The following is a 7,615-nucleotide window of genomic DNA, read 5'->3' on the forward strand; positions in this document are numbered from 1 at the left end:
ATGTAATTGATCATATATGATATTGAGTTGAATACCTTTTGGGTCTTAGGACCAATTATGTTTTATATTCTACCAGGTTGAAAATTAAGGATGTTTAAGTTGTTGATGTCTACCTTCAAAGTCGAAACACCACTCCATGGATATCGCAACACCAACCTTCAACGTCACGACATCTACTGTTTGAAGTCGTGACGTCAACTCACTGTTTTCAAAGTCGCAACATTACACCTCTGAAGTCGTGATGCCAGCTCGATAAAGTTTGGAGACTTTACATTTTAGTCCTCTGATGGCCTCGGGTTATTGAAAGAGCTTTCGTAAGCTCGAATAATCCCTAAACAAGATTATATATTACAATATAATGATGTAATGAACTTGTTAGTGAATATAAAATGTTGAATCAATAAAAAGTGTGATTGGAGTTGCTCCGAGAAAAAATGCAGCATCCTGTAATTCAGACCTAACGATTGAGTCGAGTATAAGGTGTTCCAAGTTTGCATCTCAAAACATTCCTTTTTCATCAACAATGGACACGGGATTCAAGCGTTGGAATCCATGATGGATGAACACAACAAATAATTTCAGAGATTTAATAAATATTTTATAATTTTTAATAAATGATTTAGTGCTAATAATGATTAGCGTGCAAATAAATAATGGTTTTTATATAATTTTTCATACATTTTTAATTTTATAATCTTTTTATTTTATCTTATTAATTTTAATAATTTCTATATTTTAATAAATTGTTCATTTTTATTTTTAAATTTATATCATTTTTAAAAATTTATTAATTTTTGGATTTTTAATAATTGTCTTTTACAATAATTTTTATAATATTTTGCACTTTTCTATAATTTATTTAATTTTTTTATAATTTTAATGATTTTAAATATTAAATATCAATTTTCTCTGTGCAATCAATTAATCGTTAATTTTAACAATTAAAGAATTTAATTAATTAAAATTTTAACGTTTAAAAGCTAAATTGAAATTTTAACGTAAAAAAAAAGGGGGGAGGGGATAAGCACCCTCTAGCATAAATAAAATTTATTACATTGTATGTGGTATACTATTAATGACAAGTCCAATAAGCCTGTAAGGCCTACAGATAAGGCCAAGCCATACCTCAACTCAGGTTTAGACTTTAGAGGTCCAACAACTCAATGAACTAGTGACATAATCCTTTACGACCAATATATATATATGAACAAACCTTTACGACCAATATATATATATATTTAATTGAAGAAAAAGGAACTTTTTCACACTTAAAGTAATTATTCAGCCTCAAAACTAAAATAAGCAATACCCTTAATATAGGATTACAAAACAACTGGAATTAAATCATGAACAGGTGAGCAAGCAGTAAGAAACTTTACAAGCTATACTTATTTATTTACAAATTACATAATAAATTAGGTGAATTATGGGGAAAGAGTGAAATAGAAAGTCTTCAGAAAGCTTCATCTGGTTTCACAAAGTTGTGATATTCCAGCCGAGTCATTTCCCCACCGTTCACTGGGTCAAACTGGCTTCTGTAGAAGTTGTATTCATAATCATTTTGCACATTTTAGAGCTTTTTTGTTATGGGTAAATGACACCGAAGATCACTAAACTATTATTAAATTTACATTTTAATCACTTAACTTCAAAAAATTAAAAAATGATTGCTAAACTATTCAAAAGTTTTCGGCTAAGTCACTGGGCTATTAAAACTAATGTTGTCTGACCTTTTTTGTTCGCACTACCTACACCAATCAAAAACTCTCTTTAAACAACTTTGAATGCCATAAATCTACAAACTAAAATCCAAACAACTTTCTTCTTCAATTTTCGATACTAACCATTAGAGTGACTCTACTTGTCGATGGCTACTATTCAATCATACCAATCGTCGAATCATCGCTTGAAGCTCGCTAGCTATTTAAAAAATAATAATAATAACTTAACAATCCAATTACTTAAATAAAAACTTTCGAATAGTTTAAAGTCCATTTATAACTTTTTAAAGTTGAGTGATTAAAATGTAAACTAACTAATAATAGTTTAGTGAATTTCTGTTTGGCAAGGGAAACTTATCATCTTGGCGGAAATGGTTAAGAGGTTAATAATTTATTACCAATCTCACAAAGGAATCTTAAAGGCCATTTAAGATTATTATGAGAGCATCCCCAATCCTTCAGAATGGTCTCAAGAATACCCGTGGTATTGTAGTTAACCTTTTTATTATCTCTCCTTCACCAAAAACCAAAAAGGAAAAGAAGTTGCAGCAAACAAGTGAAGAGCTAGTTTGTGAAGGTCATTGAGAAATTTACCAAAGCAAGCTTCAAACGCCTCAAGTCATAAAATACTACCAAAGCTACATAAATGTTAGTTTATGTGAAGGTCATTGAGAAATTTATCAAAGCATGCTTCAAAGATTTGATATCTCTGTCAGTTTAAGTTTCTTTTTCTTACCTTCCATCGATGCCAAGAATGACAACAGTATTCTTTTGGTGACCAAAAGCAACAATGTATTGAGAACCTTCAAGCAGACGGAACTGAGCCACTGACCACTCTGAACTAAAATACTTGGGTAACACTCCTGCAAGCAGAAATGTAGCTTAGATAGATGCTTACAATAGTTGATTCCCGAAAACCAAAAGGATTGCCTCAAATGCGCCATAGATATATATTAGAGACAATCTTGTTAGTTGTCACATTCAGCTTCAAGTGTTAGTTTCTCTGCTGGCTCAAGTACTGGGATAACTCTCCTCAAGGTAGAAAGCCAGATCATATGCTTATCACAACACTCACAAAATCTTAAATGCCAACTTACTAGAAGCTAGGTTTGACACAAGCTGGTTACGCACAATTAGATTACAAATTCCCCAGCAGGATCATACTCATCATCCAACTGAAAGTCGTAATGTTGTTTCCCAGGCCATAGGTGATACGAATCTCAGAGATAAAAAGAAAAACGAGGTAAAGAGCAATTGTCATGATGTTTTTCTTCCATTTGCAGAGAACATAGTTCAGAGATAAAAGAGAGTCATGGCCGTTTGCAGCATCTAATGGCAGGAGGGGACACTTTACCTCTGATAAAAGAAAGAGACGAATGGGGCGGCTCGGATGCACTTTGTGACCTGACGCTGCCCGGAGATCCAGCATTGAACTTAAGGCCAAACACATGGACGGTTCCTTTATCACTTGAAACCGATAACCACTGGACATTAGAAGAGAATGCCAAACTATAAATTTCAGCTCTATCTGCTCCCCCTCCTTACCTATTTACATACAACAAAAACTTCCATATTGTCAGAAAATTTATATCATTTTGTGTTTTCAATGCTACCCAGAAAAAGTGCAAACATCTCATATCCACTGCATACATATAAGAAAGATGGATCCTTAGAGCCATAAAAAATAAAAATATGGTCACTTATTTAACCATATGTATTAGAATTTCCACTAAACCCGTCACAATTTAGACAAAATTTGTATCATTAAAGCAACAAAGAAGCGTAAACAGTATCAAATCACATACCTCTTGCAGCAAGCTACCATCAACAGTATTATAAACACGAACAAGCGTCCCCTTTGTGCTTGCAGTAGCAAGCAATTGCCCATCCTGCGAGAGTGCGAAGCACGCAATTCTTGAATCATGGGCCAAATTGAACTTAGTCCTTTTCCAGGCGTAATGTTCAATCCTAACCTGCCCCTTTTGCAATCCGGGGCAAACCAAGACCAACGACCCGGCCCCTTGAGATACCGCGCATAAACCCTTCGGGTTAGCGATGGTCTCGATCTGGTGAAGCAGCTTCAAATCCGCGAAATTGTAGACGAAAATTTTATGTTCCAAAACGACGACGATTCGGTCCCTCCGAAGCCAAACTGATCTCACTTCAGAAGAAAAGGAAACCTCGCCTATGCATCGGTTCTGGTTGTCGTCCCATATCATGACCTTATTGGGCGGGTATTGGGGGTTGGGTCCGCCGCCGACGAGAGCCAAAATATAGCACCTATAAAGCATCTCGACAACACCAATGCCCCCGCCGCGGTGATCGAAATCTCGGCGAAAGATCTCACGGAACGGATCGCAATTGTAGATCCAGAAGCCATGGTCGGTGCCAGCGGCAAAGCAGCTGTGGTCCTGGTTGAAAGAGAGGTATAGAAGTGAAGGCGGCGGCGTGGCTGGAAGAACCGCCTCGGGCGAGGCGTCAAAATTAGAGTTAGTGGCCGGAGTGGGGTTCGGATTCGGGTCGTGGGAAGGCTTACGTTGCATATGAGGGGGAAGATCGAGGCCGTGATTGGGCTGGTCTGTAGGGGGGAGGAAATTAGGTTTAGGGTTAGCTGCGAGAGTGGGCATGGAATGACCTAAACGTAATTATTAAAGGAATGAAGGGCCGATGATGAAAGGTTTAAGAATCAGAGAACAGGTAAAAGAAAAAGAGAGTTGAGAGATTGAATTGTTTATCGGAACAGCAAATTACGACATTGTCGTGTTGGGCGAAGCAGAAAGCACAGTTGGGTGGGCCGGTCCGGTCGTTAATTTAACTGAACGATGGATTCGTTAATTAAAGGACACGAATCAACTAAAGTAGCAGAGCTCCGCTTTGTCCCTACGCCAATTTTTTTTTTTTTTTTGGTAATAACCCCTGCGCCAATTTCACTAACAAAGATTACGAGAAGAAACATTTGGCTTAACAACGGATTTCAAATTTGACTAATTGACTCTTTTTTTTTTTTTTTTGGCAAGGCAATATTTAAATTCTAAATTTGAATTCTTTTTCAAAAGAAAGGAAATTATATTCCCAATAAAAGTTACAAACAATTAACAAGTACATCTACAAAGGAGAATAGAAATATTATATCTTAATCCTCAAGCATAGACAACTATAGATGAGGACAAGGTAAACCATCTTTTAAGTAAATTAGAATATCATCAATAAATACAATAACAAATCTGTCTAGGTATAGTTGAAATTTTTTATTCATCAGGTTCATAAAAGTGACTAGGGTATTGGTCAACTTAAATGACATCACTAGAAACCTGTGGTGTCCATATCGAGTCTGAAAGGCAGTCTTTGGCATATCTAGCTCTTTAACTCTGAGTTGATAGTAGACTGATCGGAGAACAATCTTTGAAAACACGATACCTCCCTTCAACTGATCAGATAAATCATCTATACAAGGTAACAAATACTTATTCTTTATGGTGACTTTGTTCAGTTGTCTGTAATTAATGCGCAATTTCATAGTTCCATCTTTCTTTTTCACAAACAAAACCAGAGCACACTAAGGCAACACACTTGGTTGAATAAATCCCTGATCTAACAATTCTCGCAACGCCTTTAATTCTTTCGGTGTCATTCTATATGGTGAAATAAATATCGGAGCAGTTCACAATGCTACTTCAATAACAAATTCAATTTCTCTCTCAGACGGTAAACTCGAGAATTTTTCAAGAAACGCATTAGTGAATTCGTTAACTATCAGTAATTGCTCTATCTTGGATCCCGACACTCTGGTATCTAAAATGTAAGCCAAATATGCTTCACAACTTTTTCTAATTAGTTCTTAAGCAAATATTGCTGATATGATATTGGTAGAACAATCAATCTATCAGCATCAACATTAATCAATTCACCATTTTGATATTTCAACATAATTTGTTTCTATCTACAGTTGACTATTGAAATGTGTAGGGTGAACCAATCCATGTCGAGAATAATATCAAACTTTTCAAATGGTAATAACATTAGGTTGGCAGGAAATTTACAGCCCCAAATTATTAATGCCAGTCTTTATATATTCTATTAACAATGACATAATGACCCATCGAGTTTGACACTCTAACATCATAATCAGTCAGCTTTACTAGCATATTTCTTTATGTTACAAATGCAGTGCATATGTATGAATACGTTGATCCAGGATCAATCAAAGTATGTATAGCAACATCGGAAAGAAAAAAGGTACCAGAAATTACATCAGGAGTTGTAGCCTCCCCCTTTAGCTCGTATGGCACAAGCTCTTGCCGGCACACGAGCTTCAAAGCTCGTAGCCATATCCATGGTTTCACCACAGCTAGCTCCAGCATTACTATCTGATCACGGCTTTCTACCCCTTTTTGAAGTTGCTACCTATTTTGTAACTTGTTCTGAACCAGTTTTGATTTTATTCGGACAATCTTTTAGGAAATGATTGAAAAAACCACATTTGAAACAGGATCCTTTTCTCAACCTACATTCCTCAAAATGGTTTTTGCTGTAATGCTCGAAAATAGGTTTGTTCTTGTTCCAAATTGTAACACCCCAAACCCGGCCCAGACGTTATGGCCGAATCTGACGTGCCACATTGGAGTTGAAAACCCACGTTCCGTTTTAGTGTTTTAAAACCATACATTAATTTGAGTTAACAAAGTGTATGGAAGTGGGCACCGTGTAGGTATCCGAGACAGAGGAGGTGAGCCATGAAGGTCGCTTAAGTACCAAGCTCTTTAATTGGATCCAATCTAGACATGCCCACAACCATAGCCACACTTGGTTATATCGAGTTTAAATTTGTTTAAGTGGACGTCTTTGATAAATCGATTAATCGTGGTGTTGAGATATTTTGAAAACAAGTATCATTTTGAAAACACGTCCTAAGTCTAGCCCATTTGAATAATTATTAACCAATTTTAAAGTTATTAAAATTAAAATAATTCAAAAGAAATAAAAGGAAAGTTAAAATTGGCCTTATTACAACCCAAAAATAAATAATAATTGAAGGAAATTAAATGAAAACCAACACTTATTTAAAAGCCCAAAGATGATCACCGTGGCCACTGAATCCCTCCTACCCAAGTCCCCACATCAAGGCTCACCGCAAGGTTAAGGAAAGGGGGTGAGTTTGGAAACTCATGTGCAACAAGCCCTTTCGAGCCCAAAACAATAACGACTGTTGGGTCTAAGCCCAAATCCAATCTCAATCATGCACTAGGCAGTAGCCCTTTTCATATTTCATATTTCATAATCTTGGGTGAAGCCTTTTCATATTTCATATTCTTGGGCGAAGCCTTTTCATATTTCATATTCTTGGGTCGAAGCCTTTCTCAGAAAGCGGTATGGCCCTTAGGCCCATTTCAATGTCACATATAATTTCAATGAAAGAATGCAACCCATTTGGGAGACTACTCAACCCACCATCCGCTACTCTCCACCCGTACCAACCAACACACCATGTGGGGATTAACTCGACCCACCCCGCCAAACTCTCCAACGGCAAGATAGTGCTTTATCATATAACCGAGGCCTAGCCTCTTTTTAATAATCGGGCAAAAGCCCTTTCAATAATCGGGCATAAGCCCTTTTATAAGCTGGGGCATAAGCCCTTTTGATAAGCGGGGCATAAGCCCTTTTGATAAGCAGGGCATAAGCCCTTTTCACTTCCTCCATCCATATAAAAACCCAACCCAATGCGTTATGATTACATCATGTGCATATCATACATATCATGTGCATATCATACATGTCATGTGCATCTCATACATACCATATTTATCAAAATCCCATGTATTAAAATCATACATAAACCCTAGGGGTATAATGGTCATTTTACCTAGAGGCAAAACAGTTATTTTCATGGTATA

The 7,615-nt window shown here is 36.4% G+C and overlaps 1 pseudogene; it reads right to left on the minus strand.

Annotated features, from left to right (window-relative positions):
* Nucleotides 1-1,258: 1,258 nt before the first annotated feature.
* LOC108467482 (autophagy-related protein 18a-like) lies at nucleotides 1,259-4,755 on the minus strand (annotated as a pseudogene).
* Nucleotides 4,756-7,615: the final 2,860 nt, after the last annotated feature.

The sequence above is a fragment of the Gossypium arboreum genome, chromosome 8 (genome assembly GCF_025698485.1).
Source record: "Gossypium arboreum isolate Shixiya-1 chromosome 8, ASM2569848v2, whole genome shotgun sequence".
Lineage (NCBI taxonomy): Eukaryota > Viridiplantae > Streptophyta > Magnoliopsida > Malvales > Malvaceae > Gossypium > Gossypium arboreum.